Source organism: Pelodiscus sinensis, chromosome 15 (genome assembly GCF_049634645.1).
Source record: "Pelodiscus sinensis isolate JC-2024 chromosome 15, ASM4963464v1, whole genome shotgun sequence".
NCBI lineage: Eukaryota > Metazoa > Chordata > Testudines > Trionychidae > Pelodiscus > Pelodiscus sinensis.
In genome coordinates, this window is record NC_134725.1 from 10,704,660 (window position 1) to 10,719,308 (window position 14,649).

General features: G+C 45.6%; 1 protein-coding gene across 4 annotated transcripts in view; it reads left to right on the forward strand.

The window, feature by feature from the left end:
* Positions 1–13,667: 13,667 nt before the first annotated feature.
* The window catches only part of TAOK3 (TAO kinase 3), a 162,955-nt gene continuing 161,973 nt past the window's right edge, over positions 13,668–14,649 (forward strand). For 3 of the 4 annotated variants that reach the window (XM_075898153.1, XM_075898154.1, XM_075898152.1), the window contains exon 1: positions 13,669–13,845. The gene's annotated coding sequence lies outside the window, so the exon portion shown is untranslated. Of the gene's footprint in view, positions 13,846–14,649 lie in introns of all 4 variants that reach the window. The other variant, XM_075898155.1, reaches the window with a different exon arrangement.

Genomic DNA, 14,649 nt, shown 5'->3' on the forward strand with positions numbered 1-14,649 from the left:
ACATGTTCATATTGGGTCCAAAGGGGGGGGGGGGGGCGAACCTGGTTTTCTTTCCTCGCACAGTGTGGATCAGATCCGCTTCCGCTGTCGAGTGAAGAATGGCTCCGTTGCCTGGACTTGAGGGCTACGTCTACACTGGCCCCTTTTCCGGAAGGGGCATGTAAATTTAATGAGTCGTCGTAGGGAAATCCGCGGGGGATTTAAATATCCCCCGCGGCATTTAAATAAAAATGTCCGCCGCTTTTTTCCGGCTTTTAAAAAAGACGGAAAAGAGCGTCTAGACTGGCCCCGATCCTCCGGAAAAAGCGCCCTTTTCCGGAGGCTCTAATTCCTACTTTGAAGTTTATTATTTTTATTTAAATGCTGCGGGGGATATTTAAATCCCCCGCGGATTTCCCTACGACGACTCATGAAATTTACATGCCCCTTCCGGAAAAGGGGCCAGTGTAGACGTAGCCCATGTGTCTGGGATTTTGCGGTGTTCTGAAATACATGTTATTACGTGGAGTTTGATTTTATGTGCCAAGTTTGAACCCCACATGTCTAGATCCATTCAAAATATAAAAATCCATAAAAACAGTGTTTGTGACAGAAAACTCGACACTATTTTAACTAGAACACTCTTGCACTGAGTAGTGTTTGTATTGTTTCTAGCAAAATACAGGACTATGTAGCACTTGAACGACTAACAAGATGGTAAGTTAGTCTTTAAAGTGCTACATAGTTCTGTATTTTGCTTCAGCTACACCAGACTAACACAGCTACATTTCTATCACTGTATTGTTTCTAGTATCAGAGGGGTAGCCGTGTTAGTCTGGATTTGTAAAATCGACAAGGAGTCCTGTAGCACCTTTATAGACTAACAGATGTATAGGAGCATAAGCTTTCTTGGGCAAAGACCCACTTCGTCAGACATGTAGCGTGCATGTTTGTCAGACACGCACCGGGAAGGTGCTACAGGACTCCTTGTCGCTTTGGTATTGTTTTTAAGGCTTTAACTACCTTAATAATTGAGCAACAAAGTGGGTTTTACTTACAAATGCTTATTATTTTATATATAGTTAGTCTCTAAGGTGCCACTGGACTACTTGTTTTTAAGACTAACAGAGCTACCCCAGGATTGTTTTTTAAATTTCCTATAATTAGTGTAAACAGCATGCCTGCAGACAAAGTACTGTTGACACCAGTAGTTGCCCTGACAAAGCTTTTGTTGTTCCCAGGGGGTTTTGTTTATAAACACCTGTGAATGACAAAAGGTTTGTGAATTGACATATAGGCAAAGCCTTCATGTTGTTGTTGGGGGACAGGGCGGATAAGCACTTGTGAATGAGAAAAGCTTTTGTCATTTAGTTACCAGTGCAAACAAGGCCTGAGAGTGTGAATTCAACTTACTTCATTTCATTGTAGGTTTATAATAGGTCACAATACAATCTTGGGCTGCATTAGAATTTAAAAGCAAATTAGGATAAAGAGACATAGACCTTACAATGGAAAGCCCAAGGACATAGTGAATCATTAAACATATATCAAGTCTTTGGTATGAATACTGTACAGGCCTTGCAGCAATGGTGTTAGTCATTGTGCTGTCATTTTTCACCTTAGTTGTGATTTCAGTTGTTAAAAAGTCATGGCAAGCTCCTTGTATTCCAAATGAGTTAACTTTTTCTAACAAAGTAAAGTTGTTTAAAAGTCTAGAAAGGTGAAAACATGAAAAAAGACCAGATGTTCATGAAAGAATGGAAAAGTACTGTGATTTATTGAAAATAAAAAATAACTTAAAAGTCAGGATTTTTTACATTGAAATCACAGCAGTGATTGTAAAGCAGTGATTGTAAAGCCTTGATCTCCAATCAGATCTCCAATGTATTTGCGTTTGTAAAGAATCCCATTGACCCTTGTGTTTGTAAAGAATCCCATTGAAGTCAACAGGGCTCCATGTGGGCTCAGGGCTTCTTCCACACAAATCCAATTGCAGGATCAAGGCTTAAATGTATTCTCCTTTTACGTTCTCAGTGAGATGTTCTTGTTTCCTTTATGAATTTGTTGTAATAACATAAGAATGGCCATACTGGGTTGGATCATTTGTCCATTTAGCATAGAATTCTGTTTCTAATGTTGGCTGGTGCCAGATGCCTCAGAGGGAATGTATGATATAAAGCAATTTATCACATGATCCATCTCTGTTGTACAGCCCCAACTTCTGGCAGTGAGAAGTTTAGGAACACCCACTGCATGGGATTGCATTGTAGCCATCTTGAATCCTACCCATAAATTAACTTATCTAATACTTTTTGAACTTACTTATACTTTGGACCTTCACAGTGGCCTCTGGTAACCAGTTTTACAGGTTGATTGTGCATTGTGTTAAAAAGTACATTCTTACGTTTGTTTTAAAACTACTGTCTACTAATTTCACTAGGTTACTCCTGTCTGGTGTTATGTGAAGGGATAAATAATATTTCCTTATTCACTTTCTTCATACCAGTCAGGATTTTATATACCTCCATCATCTTCTCCTGAAGCCTTCTCTTTTCCAGTCTATTTAATCTCTTCTCACATGGAAGCTTTTTTATATACCTCTTTTTTGTTGCCTCTCTGTGTAATTATTTTAATTCTGAATTACAGTAGAGTCTGGAATATCCAACTTTCGGTAATCCGACATTCCGCTTTATCCAACCCTGCAGCTCCCAGGGACAAAGCAGCGCTGGCAGGAGCAGCATCAGCGGCTCTACGGTGCGGGACAGAAGAATGGCCCCACTTACTGACCTGTCACTCTCCTGGAGCCGCTGATGCCACTCCTGCCGGCGCTGCTTCCTCCTCGGGAGCTGCAAGGTCAGATAAAGCGCGGAATGGAAAAATGGCCCCACTCGCTGACCTGTCACTCTCCTGGAGCCGCTGATGCCACTCCTGCCAGCGCTGCTTCCTCCTCGGAAGCTGCAGGGTTGGATAAAGCACGGGCCGGGAGAATGGCCCCACTCACTGCCCTGTGGCGCTCCTGGAGCTGCTGATGCTACTCCTGCTGGCGCCGCTTCGTCCCCGGGAGTTGCAGGCATCGGCGGCTCCAGGAGAGCGATGGGGCAGTGAGCAGGGGCAGTGAGCAGGGCCATTCTCCCGGCCCGCACCCTGGAGCCACTGATGCCTGCAGCTCTTGGGGAGGAAGCGGCGCCAGCAGGAGCAGCATCAGCGGCTCCAGGGCACAGGCCAGGAGAATGGCCCCGCTCGCTGCCCCATCACTCTCCTGGAGCTGCTGATGCCTGCAGCTCCCGGAGAGGAAGCAGCACTGGCAGGAGCGGCATCAGCGGCTCCAGGAGAGCGACGGGGTACCGAGCGGGGCCATTCTCCCGGCTCTTGCCCGGAAGCTGCAGGGAGGGAAGGGGCCGGGGCCAGGGCCAGGCAGGGATGGGGACCAAGCGGCGCCGGTTACAGTAGAGTCCCTATCATTCGACACTTTCAGTAATCCAACCACCTCTTGGTCCTGTTTAGGTCGGATAATCGGGACTGTACTGTAAAATATATTTTTGAGAAGATAATCAGAACTGACCCAGTATTCTAGGTGTTGGCTTACCAGGGATTTATATGGAGGTATTTTGAAATTTGGTATTTTATTTCTCTTTCCTAATGGTTCCTGACATTGGTAGCTTTTTTTGAATGCTGCTGTATATTGAGCAGATATTTTCAGAGATTACTTTCTTGAGTAGTAACAGTGAATTTAAACACCATCATTACATTTTCCAGTGTGCATTACTTTGCATTTATCAATATTTATCACAAGCTAAATAAGTCAACAGTGTAATGTGATAGCAAAAAAGCAAACATTTTGGAATGCATTAGCAGGAGTATTGTAAGCAACACATGAAAAGTAATTCTGCCAATCTGGTTAGACCTCAACTGTAGAATTGTGTTCAGTTCTGGGGACCACATTCCAGGAAAGATGTGGAGAAACTGGAGAAAGTCCAAAGAAGAGCAACAAAAATGACTAAAGATCTAGAAAACAAGACCTATGAGGGAAGACTGAAGGGACTGGGTTTATTTAGTTTGGAAAAGAGAAGAATGAGAAGAGATTTATGTACATAAATATGCATAACTCAAAGATGCTTTGAACAAATTACTTCAGGTAACCTATCCATCTTAATGTCATAGCCAAATGAGTCTGTATATCTTATTTTAGTGAATGTATCATTCTTGGGTGTAAAGTTAGATATATGCAGAATGGAATGATTTATGGTTTTAAATATGCAAAGACAAGCCATCAAGGTTGTAAACAGCGTCTTTTGTTCCTTAGCCATGGTTGAGTCTCGGAAGTCATGTGACCCCACTTCCACCCAACTGGTAGGGTCTGACCAGCTATGATTTTTCCATGAAAGGGTGGTATGTAGAAATAGAATTCCTGTCCAAAGGTGGAATCTATAAAACAATGGGAAGCTAGCAGTTTCTTGGTCTTTGGGTGGTGTGGTACACCCAAGAGGATAACTAAAGACCCCAGGGAAAAGGAGACTTCCCTGGTTTTTGGAGGTTTAGCTGGAATAAGAACAGCTTTTGAGTGAGTTTGTAATAAGTTTGTACTGAGGTTTCAGTATTAAAATTAGCACTAGAATTCTGTTATTTTAAATTTGTAATCTACTTTGCTCTTCCTGTTGTTATAACCACTTAATCCTATTGCTTGTGCTTCATAAAATCACTTTTATTTACTACAAAGTCCTCCAGAGTAACCTGGCAGAGTAATCCGTGTGTACATCCTCCTTTCATTGTTCAAGGGGGCTTTTTTAAATAATTCATTTGGGATTCTGATCCCATTTGGGGAGTGGTATTCCAGGAAGCTGGGCCTAGAACAGCTTTTTCCTTGGACCTGAAGAGATTCAGTGTCTGTACTGCTTCTGCGGGGAATGGGGGGGAGAGGAATGGGGGTAGTGAGCACAGCTCTGTGCCTTGGCTGGGGTAGACCAGCAGGAGGTGAGTGAGAAGCCCCAAATAACAAGGAGGCGCATGTCACACTGCTAATAGTACAAGAAGCAATGGGTTTAAACTGCAGCAAGGGCGGTTTATGTTGGACATTAGGAAGAACTTCCTAACTGTCAGGGTGGTTAAGCACTAGAATACATTGCCTAGGAGCAGTGCTTTTTTTGTGACAATATGCCCCGGGATGGCATACTGGCACCTATTTTCCTATCATACCTTAATTGAATGGGATTCCCCTCTGGCGTACCAGCACCTATTAGCATTTTGCTGGGGCAATGGAATTCCGCTCAGGACACGTGGCTCCTAAAGGGGCTGCGACTGCATTTTCGCCACTGGCACGGCTTTTTTTTTGCTCAACAATTTTGAGCTTATAGTACCGGCACCCTTTTTCTTACCAAAAAAAAGTACTGCCTAGGAGAGTTGTGGAATTTCCATCATTGGAGATGTTTAAGAGCAAGTTAGATAAACTTCCTAACTGTCAAGGTGGTTAAGCACTAGAATAAATTGCACAAGCTAAAAATGAGTCAACAGTGTGACACTACTGGAAAAAAAAAAGCAAACGATTCTGGGATGCATTAACAGGAGCGTTGTGAGCAAGCCATGAGAAGTTGTTCTTTCACTCTGCTCTGCAATGATTAGGCCTCAGTTGGATTATTGTGTCAGTTTTTGGCACATTTCAGAAAAGATGTGGAGAAATTGGAGAGGATTCAGAGAAGAGCAACAAAAATGAAAACATTACCTATGGGGGAAGTCTGATATAACTGGATTTGTTTAGTTTGGAAAAGAGAAAGCTGAGAAGGGACATGATAGCAGTGTTAAAGTACCTAAAAGGATGTTACAAGGAGGAGGGAGAAAAACTGTTCTCCTTGATCTCTGATAATAGGGCAAGAAGCTTAAATTGAAGCAAGGGAGGTTTAGGTTGGACATTAGGAAAAACTTCCTAACTGTCAGGTTGGGTAAACACTGGAATAAATTGCCTAGGGAGGTTGTGAAATCTCCATCACTAGAGACATTTAGGAGCAGGTTAGATAAACAACTATCAGGGATGATCTAATTGGTACTTGATCCTGCCATTAGGGCAGAAGCCTGGACTTGATGACCTCTCAAGGTCCCTACCAGTTCTAGTATTCTGTGAAAGTTACTTTATCTAGATTTAAGCAGGCAGTATACCTTTATTATTACTCAACATTTCATATATTTTAAACTCATTGAAATGCTGACAATAGACTACATCTAGGATGAATGATCTTTTTTTTGTTTATAGTATTCATAAATCAAAAGTTTTTTTTCTTCAGGGGAGACTTGGAGAGTAATGTTCTACCTCAGAATTTCAGAAAAAGTGCTCTTTTAAAACAACTGCTACCTTCATTTGTTTTCAATGGTACTAAAGCCATTGGCTGTCCTCTGTTGGTGATTTCTGAGAAGCGCGTACTGTTCTCAATGCAACCAAATGTTCTATACCATGTGACCTGGTAGGGCGCGCTTACTAAAGGCAGCTTGGCACCTCCTTGAGAACGATGGAAGGCTATAGCCATTTGTAAAGATGGTATTTACCTATGATCTCATTTTGTATTAAGAACAATGGATAATGGCAGCTATTTTGAAATAGGGCAATTCTTTAAGAGTTTCTCTAAAGAAGATTGTATTTATCAGGCTCTACTTGCAGGTACAAAATGATCATAATCCCAAATATTGGACCATGGATGTTGCCAGGCCAAATAATTCTGGTGGAGGGCTGGTGGCTGGGAGCTTTGAGGTCCAGCAGGGTGGTGGGGGCAGGCATGTGACACAGCGGGGCAGAGGGGCCAGAAATGACATCCCCAAGTCCAGCAAAATCTCCCATCTGGGTGGGTCCCGAGGATGCCAGACCAGAGAGGTCCATCTTGTACCATTAGCATTGGATAGGAAAATCAAGTCTATCTTTAAAAATCAGATTAATCTGTCCTAGAACAAATACTACCGCAAAAATGGCTTAATCACAAATAAAGGTTAGATGCGGGGAAGGGGGGGAGAAATGGCAGTGATACTTTAAGTTCTGTACACAAAATAAACTCTGCCAATAATATGGCATTCTTAGTAGACTGTGGAGATATTCAGCTCTATAGGGGCCTGGCCAGGGTGGGGTGCCACTCCATGGCCCTGGCATGTCCAGGCTAGGGTGGGTGGGGGGCTAGGAAAAGGCCACTTCTCCCAGCTGCAGCGAGTCCGAGGCAACTCCCCTTTCTCGCCACCAGGAGAGGGGTGCCTCTCCCCACTGCAGCTGTGAGCCCCTGCATGGGGCTTAATAGGTAGCTGTGTAGTTTAGCAGAAACTTAAACTGTCACTCTGTATAATTTTATTTTTCCTTTTGTACATCCTTTGAATAATGAGTTAATGTTTAAAATAGTATAATGCATAATAGCAACTACTAAGAAAAATGGATCAAGTCACATACCTCTTAAGAGTTCCAAGAACTGCAAATGTGAGCAGACTTAATTGCATCATTTATAGTCTGTTCACATTTTCAAGACTCAGTAATCGAACAAGTAGAGCTGGGTTTATAATGCTTGGCTTTAGGATAGTTATAGCATTCCTGTAACATTTTTCCTAAATTATTGATATGTACTTGCAATCATAATTTCACTTTAATGTAGTCTCATTTTTCTGGAAATGTGTAGGCAGATAGTCTGTGCAATATGCAAAATTACATAAGAAAAAATGAGAAAGAATGACTCTTGCGCAAAAGGAGCCATCTACACAGCTCCTTTTTGCGCAAAAGCCTCTTGTGCAAAAGTGCTGCTAACTAATTATGCAAATGAAATGTGGCAATATTCCATGTAGTGCTTCATTTGCATAGGCTTTTCTGCAAGAAAGCTACAGTGTAGCTGTAGCCCAGGTAGGCTCAGGTTTAGATCTTGGGCTAGATAGTGGCAGGCTTGATCTCACCAGAGAGCAGGGTGGAACCCTATGCTGATCTGAAACAAGGTCTGATGAGGAAGTTTGAGCACCTTGCCCTATCCAGTTAGTTCAGCAGAATCAAGTTCTCTCTCAGCATGTAGTTGTGGAAAAACTCCAAGCAGTTTACAGAGTTTAAAAAACAAAGTACTATCCATTGGGCTTGTATTAGCTCAAATTAACCCCTTATTATGTTGGCATGAAAAGTAACACTAAGAAAAATAAAACCATAAGAAGAAACACTAAATACTTTGTGGGACTGACCTAGAAGAAGTTTGACATGTCACTTATCAGGCAGCAGTTTAAGTTCTAGGGATGCAACAGTATATATCAGGTTAAAAGATTAATCCTTAAGTAGATGCTTATCAGTTAACACTACTGGCTGCATGCTGGCTCAGTCCTGGCTCATGATGGGTCTTGGTAGCTACCCTTGCTGCAGCTCTGTATTTAAAGTATTTTGAGAGCTGGCAGCAGGCATGCTGGGTCAGTCCTAGCTTGTGCCATGTCCCCACAGTTACCCCTCAGTGGCTATGCTACTAAAAAATTTTTGGGACACATTTAAATGCAGAGCCATAGCAGAAGCAGCTACCAGGACCTGGCATGAGCTGGGGGTGAGCCTGTCTGCACAAGGGCTCCCAAGCTCTTTTCAATGCAGAGCCACTGCAGGATAACTGTGGGGATTACACACTGTCTAACATCACTAGTAAATACAACAGATTGAATAAATAAAAATATTAAAGCCAAAATAGTAAAAGTTTTACATTCTTTTGTAACTTTAAAACTGATCTGGAGAAACAAAAATGTCACCTCCAAACTACACTTTAAATATTTATGTTGTTAAGTTAGTATTGTGCTGACACTTGGAGGCTTATTAAGATTGTACTATCTAAACTACAAATTTTCTTAAACAGCTGCCTCAACATCAGCTGATTAGGGAAATAAAAGACAACTCTAGAACTATGAAACAAACTGGTAGAACAGAAAATGATGGAAAAAAATAGAGATGCTTAGGACACTTGGAGAAAAGGCTTGAACAACACAGGAACATTGGACACAAACCCCCAGGGCAAGAGGCTGATCAAGGTTAACATGGAAGTCCACAACATAAGCAGAATTGAAAGCTATGGGACAAAACTAAGACTGCAGCAGGAGAAGAGCACCTCAGAGGGAGCTGTATTAAATGGGACTGCATGTACACTGTTAATAGCTTAATTTGGTAACTGACTTATTTAAGCTGGATATATTTGTAATTGGCTTATAGCAATGTGTGTTTTCATGGGATGCTGACACTATTTTAACATGATTTTAAAAAACACTTTTAAACAGGAGCAGCTTTAGTATGGCATCGAGGCCTGGTTCTTAAAATGTTTTGGGATCTGCAGAGTGAGCACCTGCCACATAAAATTAAAATCTCTCATACTGCTTGGAAGAAGACAATAGAGGGCGCAGAAGAGCTGTCAAAGATTCTTTTGTCTTGTACTCATGAACAGCTGCTATCCAGATGTGTATGTTTGTCCAGCGTATAAAATATGCATGGTTACATACTTCAGATTTAGACACCTCCCTTATTGCAACCAGCTGATATTCCTGCCCCAGGAGATTTACAGGTTAGCTGGGGAGGAGGTCTCTGCAGAGCTTCTCAGGTCTGGTGGTATGAGTTCACCTCCCTTCTAGTCCCATGGAAAATGAGTGTGATTACCTCATTTGTTCTAGTGGATGTTTATAACATCTACTTCACAAACCACAAGGAGTTTGATGATCTGGTTAGGCTTATCATCAGTTACTCCGGATTAAATTCTGAGCAGAGTGTTATAGGAATGAGGACTGCAGTGAAAGGGCATTTCTCCTATTTTTTCCTCTCTACTTATTCCATTCTCACCCTCATGTGTCATTGACAAGCTGTCACTGATGTGCTGGACTGTCACATCCATAAAATGAAATACAGGCAGTCCCCGGGTTACGTACAAGATAGGGACTGTAGGTTTGTTCTTAAGTTGAATCTGTATGTAAGTCGGAACTGGCGTCCAGATTCAGCCGCTGCTGAAACTGATCAGTTTCAACAGCGGCTGAATCTGGACGCCAGTTCTGACTTACATACAGATTCAACTTAAGAACCCTAGGCATCCCCAGGTCAGCTGCTGCTGAAACTGATCAGCGGCTGATTCCAGGAAGCCTGGGGCAGGGGCTTCCTGTAGTCAGCCACTGGTCAGTTTCAGCAGCGGCTGACTTGGGGACGCCTGGGGCAGAGCAGCTGGGGTGCTGCTGGGTTGGTCCAGTAGCGCCGCCGCTCCTCGGCGCTACTGGACCAACCCAGCAGCACCCAAGCTGCTCTGCCCCAGGCGTCCTGATTCAGCCGCTGCTGAAACTGACCAGCAGTGGCTGAATCAGGACACCTGGGGCAGAGCAGCTGGGGTGCTGCCCGGTTGGTCCAGTAGCGCCCAGAGCGGCGCTACGGGACCAACTGGCAGCGCCCCAGCTGCTGTACCACAGGTGTCCGGAGCAAAGCCGCGGAGCACGGGGGCAGCGGGACAGCCCAGACACACCGTGGCTGTCCTGCTGCCCTCGGGCTCCGTGGCTTGGCTCTGCTTTGCTCCCCGTCCCCCTGGTCTGCAGACCAGGGGGACGGGGAGCAAAGCAGAGCCAAGCCACGGAGTACGCGGCCAGCTGACAGCCCAGACGTGTCCGCTGCCCTGTCCGCTGCCCGCGTGTTCCGCTGCTTTGCTTCCTCTCCCTGGTCTGCTGGAGACCAGGGAGAGGAAGGGCCCTGTTCGTAACTGCGGATCCGACGTAAGTTGCCATACATAGGAGTGACTTTAATCTATTATAAACCACTGGCATCTGTCAGAGCATGTATTTCTGAATATTCCTAATAAACTTCCCAGACTCCCAGCTATCGTATCCACAGAAGAGGCACTTTGGCCTGCACCAAGCTAATTCCAGGATTACAGATGTGATGGGGATTACAGATATGATGCTTTGCCTGCCAATCAGCATGAATGATAAGAAACTAGATTTAAATTGGTTTATCCATTTATTTGTATGGCATTTAGCAGAACTGCATCAGAGCTCTTACTATAACATTTGCAAAATTATGTTCCCTCCAAGTCACTAGATGTTGAGTCACAAGCATTAGGATCCTACCTAGCAGGAACCTCCAACCAGTAGAAGGAATAGTAAAGCAATGATGGAACATAAAAGGCTTGCAGAGTTAGCTGAAACTAATAAAACTGGGCTCTGACTAGCCAGGAAGGTCATCAGCTTCTCACTATGAACAGACTGAGTACAAAAACACTCTCTTCTACACTCAGCTCAGTGGCTTTTTTCCATAACATTCAGAAACAATTCAATCTTTGGCTCTTCTAAGGTAGAGAAATTAAATATTGTATAGTTATAAATATTGTACATCTGGAAGGATGTCTGTTTACAAAGGTCAAAACAAGATGCCTTCCACCTAGTTTCCTGCTGGGACATAGTCCTGGATATAGGATTCTTAATCAGGTCCCCAATGAAACTTTCTATGTTGGAGGCTGACATATTCCAGCACTCATACTCTTACAAATTTAAGACTCCCCAGACCTTCTGTAAGGAGCTAGTCATGCAATAATCTTTTTAAGTATACACCTTATGTTAATCAGGGTGCACTTATGTTATATTCCCCCTGCAAGCCTTGTTTTTCGTCGCATGCCTTTCTCCCCCCCCCCCACTTTGGTTCCTGGATCGAGAGAGAAACTAGACAAGGTGAGGCTGAAAGCAGGACTCCTCAAAGGGCCAGTCACCCTTTGACACACTCACTCAACAATTGCTCTTTGAGGCAGTTTCAGCAAAGTATTTTTTTTACATATTCTACAAAGTTCTCATATTTACTAATGCTAGGGGCTGCCCACCCCCTGCACTTGCCAACCCCCCACACTCTGGCTGCGAACCCCCCCTCTCTCTGTCTGCTTTCAGCCAGAAAGTTTGATGTATTTCTATTGCACAGCAAGAAAAACTTTTTATATATAGAGAGAAAACATCACACACATTCCTTCGGATATACATACATAGTATAATTACTGAAGCAAAAAGTTTTAGTGATCAAAACCCAATCTCTCTGACTGTAGTGCTCCCTCTACACCAGACTGCTTGTGGTTAGCATTAGCCATGTGGAGACACCCCATGCTGTCATCTCTCAGGCATTCAGTACAGACTCAAGGGAGGAGAGTTATCTTAAGGAATGCTATGATTTGCTTGCAGATGCAGCAGCTTAACTCTCCACGCTCCAAGAGCTTTCAGAGAAAGTTTATGCCTCAAACTACTGCACATAGTCTGATTTGCCATCAAAGCTTCCCCCTCCCCTCACAGGCTCACTTACTTTCCTTTATTTGATGAAAGAATCATTTGTTTTGCCTTATCAGATAATAATCAGTCACTGAATAGCCATGATACAGAACTAATGTTCTCAGCATGTAAAAGAAATCAATATGCTGGTTCTGAAAAACAACCCTGTCAAGGTTGAAGCTAAGAGTATAAACAGACTGATTTGATCATTTGTCATAGGAACCTGTTGTAAGCAAAAAGTAACACCGTACCCGCTCTCTACCTTCTAATCCAGTGTTTCTCAACCAATGGTACGAGTACCCTTTGGAATACTCGAGAGAAGTCTGGGGGGGTATGTCAACACAACTGAAAGGTGGAGAAAAATGAATTTTTGTTTTAAGTTTTACAGCACTTTATTACTTTTGTACTTTTTACACCCAAAAATGTCAAAGCCTGCCCAGCTACAATTAAATTGTTTAAACAAATGTGCTGCAATGGTAGAAAAACATTGTGTGTGTGTGTCTGAAAACTGGAGGGACTTATCATTATTTTTTGTTTCGAAAAAGGGATACTTTATAAAAAAAAAGTTGAGAAACTCTGATCTAATCCACCTGCTAGGCAGTTTCTCTCTCCCTTGTTATATATCCACTCCTCACCTGACCCAGGTCCAGTTTTTCCATGTGTACCCGTGTTAAACCTGGTCTGTGCTAGAAAGCGTTCCCTAAAAGTGAAACTAAACATTGACCTCGCGGTACAGATGCGCTTAAGGGCTGAAAGGGTGGGGGGAGGCGGCTTTAATACAGGCTGCCCAGACAGGTCGCACGGCTGCATTGCGAGTCCGGCTTGGCCCTTAAAGGGACGGGAGGAAACATTCTCCCCGGCGTGACAGGTGGGAGCGGGCTACGCCCCCCGGGGCAGGTGCTGCAGCTCCCCCCCTCTTGCAGCGAGCTGGGGGGCTGCCAGGCAGTGCCAGGCACCACGCCCACGCGACTGCCACCCACCAGGGAGACCAGCGCCCCATGCACGGGGGGGCGGGGCGGAGCTCAGACCACGCCCCCTCATTGAGGCATGCAAGACCCGCCCCCAAGGCGAGCAGGGCCGGGGAGGGGGCTAACCCCGGAAGGGAGTGCGGTCTCGCTCTCCCTCCCGCTCCACAAAGGGTTAATCCTCATGCTCAGCGGCCCCCAGCGATTCCAATCGAGCGCCGAGCCCCTCCTAGCCTGCTAAGGCACCAGGTTGCTGCGAGTTGGTCAGGGTGGTGAATCAAACCCACTGATAGGCTTATGAGTCGACTGTCGATCCATTTCCCGGCAGGAAACCTCCCTGCTCTGTCCAGCCGAGCTCGGAGAGTAAGGTCACGGAGTCGAGCGCCAATCCGCCCCGCCTCTATGTGTGTGAGCAGCGGATTGGTCAACCTCAGAGCCATTCCCCGCCCGCTTGGTCTGACTGAGCAGGCTGCGTAGTCGAGCGCTGATCTCCCTCTTCCTCCTCCCCCCGCCCGCCTCATCTCCCGGCTAGCCCAAGTGACCAGACTGGAAAGCTGAGCGCCGATGCAGCCGAGCGATTGGCCGCGCCTGGCAGGAGCCGCACCTCGGGCAGCGGCAGCGGCGGGGTCCGTGGCAGGAAGCGGAGGGGCCGGAGCGGGGCCGCCGTTGGCAGGTGAGAGGGCGGCGCCCCCGGGCGCGGGGGGCTGGGCAGCGCGGCCGTGAGGGGGAGGGGCGGCCGGGCCGAAGGCAGCTCTGGGGGGAGCCGGGGGGCAGGACCTGGCCGCCCGCCGGGGGGTCGCGGGGCCGGGCTGGCGGAGCCTGTGAAGCGACCGGGCCGCCCTGGCGGGCTCCCCCGGCTCCTCGGGCTGCCGCCTCCCCGGGGCGCGTGTGGCGGTTTGGTTTGAGCGTCGCCTCCCCTCGCCCCAGCGCCCCGGGCCACACGCGGGCGGAGCGAAGAGGGGGCTGTGGCAGGAAAGCCGTTACGGAAGCGAGGGCGGGTGGGGAGCGAGCTGTCCATTGACACCCAAGAGGAGCAGGCTCGCGGTCCCGTTGCTGGGGATGAAGAAACGCGCTGCGCACCCGCTGCCTTCAGGTTGTGACACTGCCTGGGCTGCTGTGTCGCCTTAGGGAAGATGCGCCTGTCTCCGTTGTCACAGGCGAGAAGCGACAGATACCTGCCTCTTGGGAGTCTTGTTGAGACTCATTCTTCACTTTGTGTGAAATGGCTCAAGACTTGTCAAAGAATGATGCTTGAGAAACTCTTTCTCTCTACATATACATTTCAGAATGGTAGTCCATAGGAAAGAGGCAGTCACTTGGCTATTTGTTTTGCCTTTGCATTAGTCTTTTCATTTTGTATATTGATAGTGTATTTTCTGGTACTAAAGGAAAGGTGTTTGGGGGGGGAGAGAGTTCCTACAGAACCATTACCCCGCTCTGGCAAATCCAATGTAACTTTATGTATTGTGTTTTGCAG